Source organism: Chenopodium album, chromosome 20 (genome assembly GCF_948465745.1).
Source record: "Chenopodium album chromosome 20, dcCheAlbu1.1, whole genome shotgun sequence".
In the NCBI taxonomy this organism is placed as follows: Eukaryota; Viridiplantae; Streptophyta; class Magnoliopsida; order Caryophyllales; family Amaranthaceae; genus Chenopodium; species Chenopodium album.
Window position 1 is genome coordinate 17,271,568 of NC_137853.1, and position 16,608 is coordinate 17,288,175.

At 38.9% G+C, this 16,608-nt stretch overlaps 1 non-coding gene across 1 annotated transcript; it reads left to right on the plus strand.

Annotated features, from left to right (window-relative positions):
- The first annotated feature begins 829 nt into the window (after window positions 1-829).
- Window positions 830-934, plus strand: LOC145599863 (small nucleolar RNA R71). The gene has a single exon (XR_014104118.1). It is a non-coding gene; the product is annotated as a small nucleolar RNA R71 (small nucleolar RNA).
- Window positions 935-16,608: the final 15,674 nt, after the last annotated feature.

The following is a 16,608-nucleotide window of genomic DNA, read 5'->3' on the forward strand; positions in this document are numbered from 1 at the left end:
AGTTGATGGTGAATTGAAGGGAGCTCTCTCGGCCAATTGAGCTAGTTGTGAATCAACCATCTTGTTGTGAGCCCTTATTTCTTGCATTTGTTGCCTAAAAGTTTGCATTTGTGAATGCATAGCTTGAAGGAGTTGTGTGGGTGTTGGCTCCGCTTGAGGTGCTTGTTCTTGATTTCTTTGGGGCCCTTGGGTTTGATTGTTGTATTGGTTTTTGTTGTGCATTGGTTTTGGTTGTTGTATTGGTTGTTCCTCAGGTAGCTTCCTCTTGGGTTTTGGTTTTGACATGGAGGTGGATTTTTGTATTGGGGGTTGGAATTGTAAGAGGGTTGAGCTTGTTGGCCCCATTGTTGAGGTTGAGATGCAAACCCGGGTGGTGGTTGTCTCCAAGCTACTCCACCACCACCTCCTCTAAAACCGTCTTGTCTTGTGTTGTATGCCGCCACATGTTCGGGGCTCAAACCTCCACAATAAGATGTATCATGGTTCGTTCCTCCACAATTTTGACATGAGAAAGAGTTGACTTGAGAAGAGCTTGCTCCACTACTTGAGCTTGCATTAACACTTGTGTTCAACTTTGAGAGCCCGTTTATGAGTTGCTCAATTTGATGTTGCAATTGATCGACCTTCTCCAATTCATACATCCCACCTTTCTTCGGTGCACCCCTTCTTCTACCTCCCCAAGAGTAGTTCTTTGCTACCTCCTCGATTGTTGCTTCCACTTGATTTTGAGGGATCTTGATTAGTTGTCCACCCGCCCCCGCATCCAAGTTGGCTCTAGACATGGGCTCCAAACCATCGTAGAAAAACCTCATGAGCAAACTTTGATTGTATTCATGGTGAGGGCACGCTAGTACCAACTCCTTGAACCTCTCCCAAGCTTCATTAAGGCTCTCATCCGCTTCTTGCTCAAATGATGCAATCTTCCTTCTCATCTCGGCGTTCTTCTCCTCGAAAATGAACCTCTTCAAGAATGCTTTAACTACCTCCCTCCAAGATGTGAGTGAGTTAGGCTTCACTTGCTTCAACCACTTCTTTGCTCTACCCGAAAGAGATTGTCGAAATAAATGCATCCGGATGTACTCTTGAGAAACTTGGTTGGTTTGAATCATGGCACATAGCTCAAGGAATCTATCAAGGTGCTCTATGGGGTCTTCACTTGTAGAACCCGAAAATTGCTCCGATTGAACCATTCTTGTATATTGGTGATGAATTGTGAAGTTAGTCTCCGTGACGGGTAACAAAATCCCTCCAGTGAGCTCATAATCCTCTAGATTTCCAAACTCACGAAATAAAACATCATCTTCTTGTCCCGCCATTGATTCACTTTGCGAACTAGAAGAGTAAGAATCACTACCACTATCAATTATAGCACCAAGTCCTATTCCTTCTTCTTGAAAAAGCCTACGGATTTGTCTTAAAGTTCGGTTGATTTCTTGGTCAATTTGATGGGTAGGTGGTCCTTGAGATCTTCTATGCATTCACCAAAGCTAAGAAGACAATTAGCAATGACAAGTATGATAGAACAAAACAAAACAAAAAGAAAGCAATTAAAATTACTCTAACAAAAGCAAATTAGACACCAAACAAGCCGCTTCCCCGGCAACAGCGCCAAAATTTGATCGGGCTAGGATAGTTCGTTAAACTATTAACCCTAATCAAATTTACTATTTATAAAACCTAGACTTCACACTAAACTAGTTAGTGGCAAGCAAGGGTCGATCCACTAAGGAAGCTTTCTCATTTAATATCAAAATCACCATGCAAGAGTATGAAAGGGGTATATTTTGTTGGAAATTGGAATGTAGACACTAGAACTATAAATAAACAAGTAAAAAGGGTGATTAAATCAAGATAAAACAACGGTAGGGATTAGGGGGGTTTCAAATATGATTAAAATGAAGGAAAACAATAAATAGAATCATGATTAACATGCCAAAGAATATAAAATCCTACCTAAACAATTCATTTTCATGCAATAGTTTAGGCAAACCAATGAAAGTAGTCTAAGCTAATTGGGATCATATTCATGCATCCCATTAGGCACAAGTTAACCTAAGAATAAAGAGGCACAATACATGAAACTCCGTTTCAACAACTCATTCTCATGCAATCATTAAAATAGAGGTGATCTAAATCTAGTTCAAATCATTTTCATGCATTTAAACTAGAAGGCAATCAAATAAAGTGCTACAATAGTCTCAAGTCAATAAAAATCATATCTTTCATTGATTTAAGGCATGTAATCAATCCACCATCATCATTCATCCATCATTCAATACATATTTTACACCCCCCTTCCCCTAGCTAAGAAACTAGCCTAGAAAAGGGGGAATGGACATGATAACAAAACTAAATGAAAACAAAATAAACATGAAAGCAAACATGATCAAAAACAATGAAAATACCAAAATATATTAATCCACAAAATAGATAGAAATAAACAACTAGAGTGCAAATAAACAAAGCTAAGAGAAAGGATTAGAGATTACTAAATAGACAATAGTAGAAAGATTAAAACTTGCAAAGTTGCTTGATGGATTAAAATGAAACTTGAGCCAAAGTTGCATACATGAAGATAACTTGAGTAGTACTACACTTTCTCTCTCTAAGATAAGGGTTTAATTGTTTCTAAGATAAGGCTAGATGTTCCACTAATCCACCTTACGACCTATATATATAGGTCCACTAAAAAGATACAAGAATTCGAAATAAAAAAACTGAAACCCAGCGGTGCGCACCCGCGCAGATGTTATGTGTGCGCCCTCTCAGATCTTGTGCGCCCGCAGATCTGTGTGTACGGAGGAATTAGACCCATGGATGTGTGCCTTCTCCCAGCATGCTGCGTGCTCGCGCGTGAAGAGTGTGCGTCCGCACGCATGTCGCACATATGGCGCGCACAACTCCCTGTTTTGGCTGTGCTTCTGCTGCTATCTCGTGCGGATTCTCCCAGGGCCGCACACCCGCATAGTTCAAAGGAGCGCGCCCGCACACAAGGCGCGCACAAGGCGCACAAAACCTTTTGTTTTGTTCTATTCTTGAAGCAATCCTGCGCGGGTTCTCACAGTGTTGCGCGCCCGCACACAAGGGATTTTGAGGGTGAATTGCTCTTCTTCCAATGCCTTGATTCCTACAAAATGAAAACAAAGAAAACAAGGAGAAAGGCAAACAAAGAAAAGAAGAAATAAAAGGTGAGAAAAAGGGGGTAAACAAGCTACAAATGGGAGGGAAAACCCGTAAAATGAGCACTAAATGGTGGCATAAATGCCACTCATCAATATGCGTGAAGGATCGCCGCCAAACGGTCCCCCACGAGATCCCTCAGCCTCAAGTCTTGCCCCGTTACGACCTCCATAACTACGGGCTCACCTACAAAAGGAAAACCCGTAATCATAGAGAAGTCGTAACGAGTAACCGTCATCTCTCCCCACGGAAAGTGAAAAGTGTTGGTGGAATCCCACCAAAACTTCAGTAATCCGCGGAGGAAAGCTGACGAAGCAGACTGACTCGACAAATCCTGAAGAGCTGCTAGCGCACGACCGATCCCTGAAAGCTCCACGATCTCCTTTACCATATCAGGTAAACTCCCAATACGAGTCCACAGGTCACTAGAGTCGTATAGACGCATGCTAGACTCACTCTAAAAAAAAGAGAGTTAAAAAAAACACGGTTATGGTAAAAAAAAAAGAGTTAAAAAAAGAGAAGGCGTAAGAAACTCACGATGCCGCGCCACCCTCAGACCGAGACATGATGGTTTGGGTTCCACTTAAGGACCCTAGAGTCCCAGTTGGGAGGATCCTCCAAACTACATCCTCCTGGCAACGTCGATCGGCTGCGGCGTGTCGCTCTCTAACTTCCTCACGAGGACGGGTCACCCTCTTCCGAGGGCGAGCTACCTCGTCAGGACCAACTAGAATCTCTTCAGCGTCGACAAATGGAGGCGAATCCATGCTATGATAGATGAGATTTCTCTATTAGTTTATTTTCTTTTCTAGACTAATAATCGTGCTCTAGATCCATTTCGGCAGCATAACGGCTATCGATAGGACAAAACACAAAATTTGAATGTCACCCATACTTGGGGTCTACGATAAGAGTTGTCAATTCAGGTAAATGGGTCGGGTTTGAGTCGGGTTTGTGTGGGTCGGGTCATCTCGGGTCGGGTCAATATGGGTTAATGTCAGGACCTATGTGGGTCGGGTTCGGGTTAGGTCATGCTTGAGTCGGGTCACGTCGGGTCATACATCTTTTCGGGTTTGGGTCGGGTTTAGGTCGGGTCAATAAAAGGTCGGGTTACATTCGGGTCGGATGAAAAACAAGTAGGGTTAAATTCGGGTTTTTACGGGTTTAAATGAGTTAGGGTCCTGTTCGGGTACGAGTCAGGTTCGGTTCAAATCAATTATTTTTGGGTTATAATTAGGTCGGGTCATTATCGGGTACGAGTCGGGTTCGGTTCAAGTCAATTATTTTTGGGTTATAATCAGGTCGGGTCATTATCGGGTACGAGTCGGGTTCGGTTCAAGTCAATAATTTGCGGGTTATAATCAAGTCGGGTCATTTCCAAGTCGGGTCATTGTTGGGTTTGAGTCGGGTTCGCTTCAAGTCAATAATTTGTAGGTTATAATTAAGTCGGGTCATTCTCAAGTTCGGGTCGGGTTCGGTTCAATTCAAAAACTAAAAAATAATAATAATAATAGTAATAGTAATAGTAATAGTAATAGTAATAGTAATAGTAATAGTAATAGTAATAGTAATAGTAATAGTAATAATAATAATAATAATAATAATAATAATTATAATAATAATAATAGTAATAATAATAATAATAATAATAGAAAAAAGGACCATTAAAAGGATTTTAAATAGCCATATACTTATATGGAAGTTGAAGATAAATTTAGAAAAAAAAAAGGAAGATACATTTAGCTGAAATCACTACCACCTCACTCACCTCATACTGCCTCAAAATGCGTTTAGAAAACATTGACAGCTTATATAGCTCCACCTCACTCACCTCTATAATCTCATATCCTCATTCTTCTCATATCCTCAATCTCCTCATATAGCTCAAGCTCATTGCTCATATAGGAAGTTGAAGATAAGTAGGAAAATGATAATCAATCAAAATAAATTGAAAAAAAGCCTGAAACTCAATAGTCAGTACGGAGTACTCTTTTTATCCTAAAAACTCCTAAATCGTAAATTTCGGGTTAGTAATAGGTCGAGTTTAAATTCAGGTCGGGTCAATAACAAGTCGGGTTGAATTTGGGTCGGGTCAATAACAAGTCGGGTTGATTTCGGATCGGGTTTGTAACAGGTCAAGTTTAAATTCGAGTCGGGTTAGGAACGGGTCGAGTTAGTAACAGGTCGGGTTGAATTTGGGTTTTGACGGGTTAAATTGGGTTTGGGTCATTCTCGGGGTTCGAGTCGAGTTCGGTTCAGGTCAATAATTTACGGGTCACATTCGGGTCGGGTCCTCTCTAGGTCGGTTCATGGTCCGGTTCGGGTCTCAAATACTCGGGTCAACTCAGGTCTAGGGTGGGTTTCAAGTCGGGTTAGGTCGGGTTCGGGTCACCATTTTTTTCAGGTTCAGACGGGTTAGGGTTAGGGTCAGGTTAGGGTCGGTATTTCTGGTCGGGTCAGCTTTTGACAGCTCTAGCTACGATACCTGTCTTAAAACTCAGTAAATGAGGGCTTTTAACACCCACGAAAGTCATGCTATACCAGTTTCAACTAAGCATTCAAGGGATTATGTTTCAAAATCTCAAAAAATCAACTATTCCAAGGCGAATAATAGTAACACCAACACAATTATCGTCTACCAAACAATCTTGAAGTTCGAATATTGCAAAAATAGGCTAAGTATACATTTCGCCCCAATTCTTTCGGATTCAAAATTTTTCTAAAAAAAAAAAAAATCAGTTATGAAAGTAAAGCTAGTTCTAGTACTACAATTACTTCATAATTGACAAGTATAACCAAAATGAGCAAGAAAAAGCAACAGATTCGAGCAAAATTCGAACAAAAAAGCAAGAACGAACTTAAACAATGAAATCCTCATACAAGGTTCAATACTTAACCATTTTTCATGAAACTTGTTGCAAAACACTCCTTAAACATAGCATGACTACATAGAACAAACAATTTCAAGAATAATATATGGACTAAATCGAAAACCCCCAAATTCAAAAATTAGGGTTTAACAATTCGAAAATCGTTCAAATTTGGCCAAAAAAAAAAAGCAATTATAGCAAAAGACTTACATTGTATTATGGCAAAAACGAATTAAGGACAAAATTTGCTTCCTTTAGCCTCGAAAATAACAAAAATCCGAGCTTTATAGAGAGAGAAAGGGACGAAAATGGATAAGGAAGGAAAGAGAGCGAAATGAAAAATTGCAATTGCGATTTCTTTTTGCTGAAATGAGTGTCGCGCGCAACAAAAAAATTGCGCGTGACACATTAGCGCAACTCAGAAAGATGCGCGCCCCTGGCCAGCGCGACCTACTGAGTTGCGCACGGATACTGGTCACTAAAATGACTGGTATCCGAATTTTGATCCATTTGATCATTTTTTCAACGGTTTTTGCTCATTATTAGACGTAATGGTGCGTAAATTATCAAAATCCTTTTTAATTGCTTTGCATTTGTAGTTTATTTTCTTCTTTGATAGTTTTTTAGCATCATTTTGCATGCACACCGTGCTTTGTGCCATCCCCAAGCATACGTTTTGAACGTTTTTCGTAAGCGTGCCTTAAGACGTTCCGTGGTGGTGCTTTACGTAAAAGCACCCATAGACAGGTTTGTCATTTTATTGTACTGACGTTATAATTGCTTGGGTTTTCTTCTTTTTTCACGTCCGAAGCAAAAGGAAGGCGTCTTGATGCAGCGTAAAAATGCAAATGATGTAGCGTACATCGTAAAATCTTACGGCGTAGGTATTGCGTAAAATTTCACCTCAGCCCAAGCTTTGCGAGATCTACCTCTCGGAACTAAAAGGTAGAGAATTACTTACTGTAGGCGTTAGCTCACGAGTCGACAGGCGTGCCGAACCATCAAGAACAGGCACTTCTTGAAGGGAAGCAAATACGGTAGTTAGTGAGCTTAATAACTTACCGAACAGTTAGGGGAGTGAATCCATCCCCTGTATAAAGAAGCGATAAGACGATGTCGCGCCTATGTAGTCACGTACCCCCAGTCCTGAGACACGTGTACTCATCTTGTGGACAAAACTGCTGAGAGAGTTGTTGACTTTCTTCCCTCTCACTAGATTTGGATATATGCCTCCAGTCTTGAGACATGTATTTCTATCTTGTGGACATCCGGTTCGAATACCGGACCCGGCTCAAATGCCGGACCCTTTTTCGGTTTGAATACCGAAACACCTTTTCATCTTTTACTTTGTTAAAGTCAGGCTAAACTTTTAATGATATATCGAGGGACTTTAGAACAATGATGACACGATTGAGGGGAAGTCATCCCCTTTTATTCTTTTTTAAAACCGATCTCTTCTCATGACTTGACATCACCCAGAATACATTTACTTGTAAAAGTATTCTACAATTGCAAAGGATCAATCTAGATTCTTTAGCGCGTTAAGACTAGGGAAAACTTTTTCTAGCCTTAATATCTACTTGTTTTAAACACTTAGCAAACCGAGAAATGTTTCGACATCCTTGAACATTACTGAAAGGTTCTCTAACCTTAGAGAACTTTGTAGAATGAATCTCGGATTTATTTCCTTGGCTACTTTGATCATCGTCAATTCTAGACTCGATCAAAGTGGGGGCTAACTATAGACATCTACTTTTGGCCTCCTGTCCCGATAGGAAATGCAATGACGATAAATAAAGTCGTCTTCGTGTTGGATTGAAGTGAAGAATACTTATGGATAACTGGTTAAGCCACAAAACACAAAAGACTAGCCCGAATAAAAGAACAAGGCCAATATAAGGTCCAATTAACTAAACTCGATCATAATTAGGCTTAAGCCCGTGCTTAAAACCCAATAATGACGGATTTATGAGCGCTTAGGTTAAAACTAAAGTTGTCGTCGAAAATGTTGCGCGCATCTCACAAAGTCGCGCTGGGCAGTCACGCGCAAGTTATTCAATTGTGCGCGACACTCCGCGCAACTTCTAGAGATGCGCTCGCGAAAGATTCAGAATTTCAAAAATTTGGAAAATTAAATCAACTAGCTGCGCACGTCATCCGCGCGCGACCTTTTCACTTGTGCGCGACAGCCGCACGCAACTAATCCAGTTGCACGCGACACCTGCTGCGACAGAATGCTTGTAACCCTAAACCTAATCATTCCCTATAAATAAGACCCTAATCCGAGGCTTAAACACACATAAAATAACCTAAAATCCTGGCAAAATACTTTGTGAAATTGTGCTTCATAACCCTCTTGTCCTAAACACTCACCCCTTTGATACTTTGTTACTACGGTGGAGGTTCCCCAACAAGAAGGAATGCATAAGTGTTCTAAACGGAGATCTAGCAAAGAGAAGTGGTAAATTCCCGAGCACTTATTTAAATCATATTTATTTTCTTGTTTAAAAAACCTTTATTAATCAATTAGTGTTGTTTGATCACCTTTAAAATAATAATTAATCAATTTCACATAGTATCTTGCGTTAAATAAAGATTAGAATTGAATTAAATAATTGTTTGTTGACCATCTAAGCCAAGGCGAATATTGTTTACTTTCTTGTCTTTTTCACGAATTTGATTAAATAAAGAATAACGTCATTACGATGCAATTCCTACGTGAATTGATGTGTGTAAATAAAATCAACTAACATACTTTTAGGTATCACGTTGCATATATTGTTTGGTGATGAAGTTGTGCAAAGGAAGAGCTAGTAGAGGCCGCACTAGGGCTAGGATTGTGATTCCCCTCTAAACGGAACGTTATCTTTGTACCCTCGCTCCCGAACTCATTTCTGGTTTATGTAGACCAATTTGGGCATGGGTAAACTTATGGTTCATTCTAAATATCTCTTGAACTCTACTTGGGAGAAAGGCATGAATGAGGTTTATGCGTTTTCCTAAAACTCATTGGCGGCTCCTACTTGTTCCTTACAAAAAAAAACGTGTAAGATAGAATCATTTCTAATTCAAGGTCTCCCAAACAGTCAGGAATTCAAATCCTAATACACCCTTACAAGTGGAAAATCCTAGGCTTTAAAGGGCCATGGGCATCTAAGGATAAGGATCCCCTACGATTGGAACACCCTCACTACAGGTCTAAATTTGCCTCTTGGATCAAAAACATTTTTCCTTAATGCTTTTAACACCAAGCCCCTACTTTGATATTCCTTGTCTTGACCTTCTTGTTAAAGTCTCTAGCCATACAAGTTTGGTAGCATTAGGTATGATGTAGAGCTTCTAGTCGCTTTTCATCAAGTAGAATTAGCTCTTCATACCTTGCTCTAGTCCATTCAACTTCATCAAGCTTACTTTCTAACGCAATGCGTAGAGAAGGTATTTCTAGCTCTACAGGTTGTACGGCATCCATTCCATAGACTAAGTCGAATGGCGTATTTCCCATTGATGTACGAATTGACGTGTAATAACCCCAAAGTGCAAAATGAAGTTTGTCATGCCAATCCTTTTAAGTTTTTGTCATTTTCTCGATGATATTCTTTAAATTTTTGTTGGCTGCCTCAACTGCTCCATTTGCTTGAGGTCTATAAGGGGAAAGATGGTGATGTTGAATACCATATTTTTTTTAACAATTCTTCACATTCGTCTTAAAAGTGAGTTACATTGTCACTTATAATCTCATGCGGGACTCCGTATCGACAAATAATGTTCCTTTCGATAAAGAGTGCTACATGTTTTGCAGCGAGTTTAGTATATGATTGTGATTCAACCCACTTTGTGAAGTAATCGATTGCTTCTAAGACGTATTTGTGGCCTCCTGTTCCAGGAGGAGTGATTTTTCCGATTATATCAATTCCCCATGTTGAGAATGGCCATGGTGATGTGTAGGTTTAGAGTAGAGATGGAGGAACATGTTGCAAATTTGCGTAACTTTGGCACTTAAGGCATCTTTTTACATATTGATGGCAATCCCTATTCATGGTAGTCCAATAGTATCCTTCTCGCATTATCTTTTGGACTAGTGTAGACACCTACTTTTGGTCTCTTGTCTCGAAAAGGAAGTGCGATGATTTTACAAAAACTCGTTCTTCATGCTATATCAAAGTTGAAGTGTTTATGGACTACAAAAAGCCTTATGAAGTAAGTTAAAATCCACATTTGAGACCAAGTCATCTTAGAGCCTTGTCCGATTACTAATTACGCCTAAAACATGTTCATACATGTTTAAACTTGATTAATAACGGACCCAAATGCGTCAAATACAATGATTTGATCCAACGGAACCTACATTGTTGAAAACCGAGCCAAACAGATAAACCAACCATAAAATTCCTGTACAAGGCCTATACAGATGGATAGCCCTTTCAGAGAGCTATCCAACGGTATATTATAACCCAATTTCGAACCAAAACGAAGAAGTTATGATCAAAACACTAAACCGGGCCCAAAACCGACACCCTTGCACTGCAACGGCCATAACTTTTAATCCATAACAGATTTTAACCTAATTTTAACGGCATTGGAAAGTAGACACCTAGATCTTTCCAATGATATCTCATATGCCTACATCCAACTTTGCAATCAAAAGTTATGGAAGTTTTAAAAACGTGTTTTCGTATAAGGCAAACCGCAAACCAGCGCCACTGAATAAGTTGCGCGCGCCTAGTGCGCGCGACTCTGAGAGTTGTGCGCGGCACTCGAGCGCGACGCTGAGAGTTGTGCGCGCCACCTGACGGCGTGTCTCTAAAACCCTAAACCGAGATTCCTACACCTATAAAAAAAGGGGGTCTTCGCACAGCTCTAAAGACAGAGAAAATCATAATTCAAAACCCTAAATTGCTGAAATCCTTAATCTCTCAAACCCTCTTACTCTCATACTACTTTTCCCTATTTCTTCCCAACTAATCTTCAACCCTAATCCATCCATTGAAGCTCTTGAAGGTACTTCGAAGAAAGAAAGTCCAAAAACGCATTAAACGAAGATTTAACATAAAAGAAGAACGGTTAGTTTCCTGAGCACTTAGATAAATTACTTTTCTTTTATTGTTTAAATAACTTTAATTGATTAATTCACATAGTACTCTTTCGTTAATCAAGAGTAGAATTTGATAATTAATTGTTGTTTTATAATTTAAGACAAGGCGAATATTGTTTATTTTCTTGTTCTTTTCACAAATTTGATTAAATAAGAATAACGACTTTTGCAATGTAATTCCTACATGATTAACGCGTATAAATAAAATCAACTAACCTAGTTTTAGGTATCACGTTTCATATATTGTTTGGTGATAAATTGTACAAAAGGAAGACCTAGTAGAGGCCGCACTAGGGCTAGGATCACGATTCCCCTCTAAAGGGAACGTTATCTTGGTATCCTCACTCCCGAACTCATTTCTGGTTTATGTAGACCAATTTAGGCATGGGTAACTTATGATTCATGCTAAATATCCCTTGAACTCTAATTGGGAGAAAGGCATGAACGAGGTTTATGGGTTTTCCTAAAACTCATTGGCGGCTCCTACTTGTTCCGTACAAAAAAGCGTGTATGATAGAATCATTTCTAATTCAAGGTCTCCCAAACAGTCAGAAATTCAAATCCTAATATACCCTAACAAGTGTAAAGTCCTAGGCTTCTAAAGGGCCATGGGCATCTAAGGAGAAGGATCCCCTATGATGGGAACACCCTCCTTGCAGTGGCGACTCAACTGGGGACTTAGAGGTTACATGATTAGTTCGTAGTTATGACCCAAGATTTCCAACACCAAGTTGCCTATGGGTTTAACGAGAACTAACTTGGATAATCTCTAGTTAGAGAGAGAGACTTGAACGCATAATATCTTACTTTTTGCACAAAAGTAAAAATCAAACAAGCAACAAAAGTAAAAACCAAACAAGCAACATTGGCTCATTGACTAGGGGTTTCCAACACTAGGCTTGTATCCTGAAATCAATAACAATTATCCCACCCATATCGCCAACAAAATGTTGGGAGAGCGATGTCATGAGTCAACTCATTGAGTGATTGATTTGTGCGTCGTTTCTTAAGATATGGTACCTTGGACACCCAAGCCTTGAACTTAGAATGGCATTGTATGCTTAGACGTTTCCTTTTATGTGCTTACTTGACTACATGAATTTGTGCTTCGTGTCTAATCTAACTAATTCCAACTTGTTACCTAGAGATATAATTAAAAAAAAATCGCAAAAAAATTGTGGTTCGACAAACCAAAAAAAAAAAAGAGTCTGCGCTTCGATTTTTTTTTTTGTTTTTAAAAAAAAGAGGTCGGACCTACCAGGTGGCACGCGCAACTGTCAAAGTTGCGCACGCCTTCCACGCACAAGTTCAGAAGTTGCACGCGACTTCTCCACGCAATACTGTGTCTTGCGCGCGCCCACTGTTCAACGTTGACTTTGACTTGTTACGAGCAATATCATACGGAGAAAACGATACTACCGCTTCAAGATTAATCGTTAAGTAGGTGCTAAAAGTATCTCTTTGGCTAACAACATTGTCTAGCTTTTACTTTGATTGTCTTTTTTATTTTCGAAAAATCCAAAAACATGTTTTTTATCGTTCTCCTTGCGCTTACGCAAAAAAAAAATAAATAAAAAAATAAAAAAATAAAAAAATAAAAAAGAAAAAAGCATGTGGAAGATGTTACTCTAGAAGTTGCACCTTCCACCTTAGCGCAAGACGGAAAATTGCGTGCGATACTATTTTTATTATAATGATTAACGTACTTTATAATCGAACTAATGGCATTACTTCTCATGAAGTTCGTCATTAGAAGTTCGCATCCCTTAATAGGACGTCATCAATATGTTTATGTGTCTATTCTCGTGTTCATCATTTTTTTAGTTGTAATTGGTCAACCTTGATTATTTAAGAGTATAACTTATTTACCTCTTCTATGATTTAAAAAGAAAATCTTGAGAACTTTACTTGGGATGATTGCCTTACACAAAAAAAAAAAAAAAAAAAAAAAAAAAAAAGAGAGGAAAATAGAACGAAAAAAAATGAAAAATCGTTCTTAAAAAAAAAAAAAAAAAAAAAAAAAAAAAAAAAAAAAAAAAAAAAGAGTATGATACAAAAAAAAAATATTACTCTAAAAAAAGAGAAAAAAAAAGAGAAAATAATGAATGATAAAACCGAGAAAATGATTTAATTATTTCTTGGATTTTACATTCGGAGGCCATCATTCTTTTTAAGCAAATAGTAAAATATTATCCTTTAAAGATAAGCAATATGAGAATCATAATTTTAAAAAAAAAACGATATTGATCTCTATTGTAATCTAAATAATCAACAAATACTATTGTATATTCGATCATTTTAAGGAGTGTGTTCGGGTCGATTAATATTTCTAAAAATTTGATGCGCACTTTCAATCCAACTTTCTTCTCTTTCTCTTCTACCTTTTTCGAAAACAATTCTTTTTAAGTAAAATCCTTAGATGATTTGAAGTCAACACAAATCATGACATTCCATTAATGATTGTTCGTGAATTTTTTGACATTCTTCACCAACAAACTTGCTTAAAGTGAATTCGTATTACAAGGATAAAAAAAAAGGTAAAACAATCATTTTGACTTTGGTTCATTGTTTGAATGCTTGGAAGAAAAGGTTTAAGTGAACGCGCTCAATTTCTCGTGACACACATTACTAGGTCATATTCCACATTCGCATACTAGTCCAATCATGGGTGACAAAGCAGCATTGTAGAAACTTAGACAGGAACTCCAAAACCTAAAGGCCCTATGAGAAGAAGAAGCCCAATTAATGGCTCATAAAAAAAACAAAAGCAGAGAAAGAAAAAGAAAACATCCTGCAAAAAATAAATAAATAAATAAATAATAAATAAAGGAAAAATTGAATTTTGGTACCTCGAAAATGGGGGGTGTTGAATTTTGGTACCCGTTTAAAACTTTATTTTAAATTGGTACCCATCAAAGTGTTAAACTATAGGTTTTGGTACCTCCGTCCAGTTCCGTTAAGTTTTCCGTTAGTGGAGCTCCGCCACCTCTCTCCCCCTCCTTGTGCGGCAGCCGGCAACCACCACAATAGCCTACAGCTTTGGCCAAGTCGAAACCCAGCCACAGCAGCTGTCGCCGCGGCCAGGCACGAAGCCCAGCCACAGCATCTGCCGCCGCGGCTAGGCAGGAAACCCAGCCACAGCAGCTGCCGCCGCGGCCAGGCAGGGGTGCCATAAACCCACCACCCACGAACACCCGAACCCAGAAACCCACCACACCCCACCACCCACGAACCCCCGAAACCCACAACCCCACCACCGACGAACCCAGAAACCCACCACCCCACAACCGACGAACCCAGAAACCCCTAAAACCCACCACCCCACAACCGACGAACCCAGAAACCCCTAAAACCCACAACTGACGAACCCTAAAACCCAAAATCGAAACCCACCTTATCTGAAATCCACCACATCGCCGCGGCCAGGAACGAGGAAGGGGAAGGGGAAAACCGGAAGGGGAAGGGGAAGGGGGTGGGGTACCGCGGCCAGGAACGAGGAAGGGAGGGAAGATGGTGGTGGTTGCGCTAGGGTTTCAGGGAAGGGGTGGCCAGCGCCGGTGTGGCTGATTTTTTTTTTAAAAATTATTTTTTTAGTTTTTTTTTTCTAAATTGGTTTTTCTTTTTTTTTTAATAAATTAAATTATTAAATAATTAGATAATGGGCCCCACTAACGGAAAACTTAACGGAACATGGACGGAGGTACTGATATCTATAGTTTAGTCATTTTTTAGGTACTAATTTAAAATAAAATTTTAGATGGGTACTAAAATTCAATTACCCCCATATTCGAGGTACCAAAATCCAAATTTTCCATAAATAAATAAATAAAAGAGCTGAAAGACTAGAGGCCTTGGAAAAACTTATCCTTTGAGCTAGCTTAGGGACTAAGTACTTCAATTATGAGCTTACACTACAACCTAGTGGCAAGACTCTTCCAAAAAAGTTCTTAACTACGGATTTACCAACCTTTAAGATTATGAACAATCCTAGTTCTCACTTAATGAGCTTTATTGGAATCATAGCATTGAAAGGGGTGGAGAAAAGTCTATATACATGTACTCTTCCTCTTTCATTGGACCCAATTGCTAGATCATGGTTTTATATCCTCGATGCAATAAAAAATTCCACTTGGAGTAACGTTGTAAAAGCGTTGTTCAACCCAATATGGAGATAACATCGAGCTCACAAATACCTTGCGTGATCTTTAATTTCTTAAGCAAGGGGGAGAAGAAGGCTTCATTGACCTCTTTTCCAGGTGGCAATCAAAGGTTGCTCTTCTTTTACAAAGACCTCTGGATCATGAACTTGTCCCAAAGTTCATAGAAAATATGTCTCCACCATATAAGTGCCATTTACAATACCTTGGGAACAATAAAAGGACTTGATAAATAAAACCATGAATCATATAGATGGACTTGATTTTCAGAGAGGATTTCACCTACGTCAGAAACGGACAAAGCTTGAAGACGCAATCTTAAGAAGTTGTCAACAAATCCAGATGTAGCATCCTAGGTCTTCTTTTGTTTCTTTCCTTTGTTGTTTATGATAGATTAAGAGATTCATGCTGTCGAATCTACTTATTTTGTACTCTCATTAATTAATGAATAAAAAATATATTTTCAAGTACGTCTATCTTGTTTTCTTTTCAATCTCTTTATTGTTATTGGCTCACATAAAATAAAACGCATACAAACAGGCCACGCAATATGAAAAAGGCATACATACTCAACACTTCAAGAATCTTGATAAGCTTTGGCTTACTAGATCTATAAAATGAAAAGAGGCCCATATTTGGCCCACAAAGAAAGGATAAGATGATTTCACCAATACAGGAGGCAACTTGAAACTCCACAAAGATAATCTGATCCCATGTTCTTAACCTTAAAGGAAATCCATCTTTCGGCAGCCCTTTTGAGCCTCGTCAGTTAAGCCTTAGTTATTCAACCTACATTATTCCATACCTTGGGATGGGAACGGTGCAAAGAGATAAATAAAAAATTGGGGGAACGAAACATAAGAGGGGGACACAAAGTTAGTCTAAGCCCAAAAGGAATGATCCAATGCAAAAGAAAGAAAAAGAAATTGTTCTAAACCCAAAAACGAGACTTGTAAAAAAAAAATAAAAAAAAAGAAAAAAAAAGAGAAAGAAAGAAAGAGAAAAAAAAAAAGAGAAAGAGAGAGAGAGACGACAAGGAAAAGGCACCTAATATAGGAAGTTGCCACATAAAGCAGAAAAGGTTTTAATCTGAGAAGCACCAAAAGTAAGGGATTTTGAGAGTATACTTGAGCCTGTCCATTCTTCATAACCCCAAGCTTAGCCACGTTACAACCTTGGAAAGTCCCTCCTTGAGGTAGATCATAACCATGTACCAAAATCATCATTCCATGAAAATATGGCCAACCTTAGGCCTTTTGCAAATATGGACCTACTATTGAGTAGTCATGCCCATATATAAAATGCATGA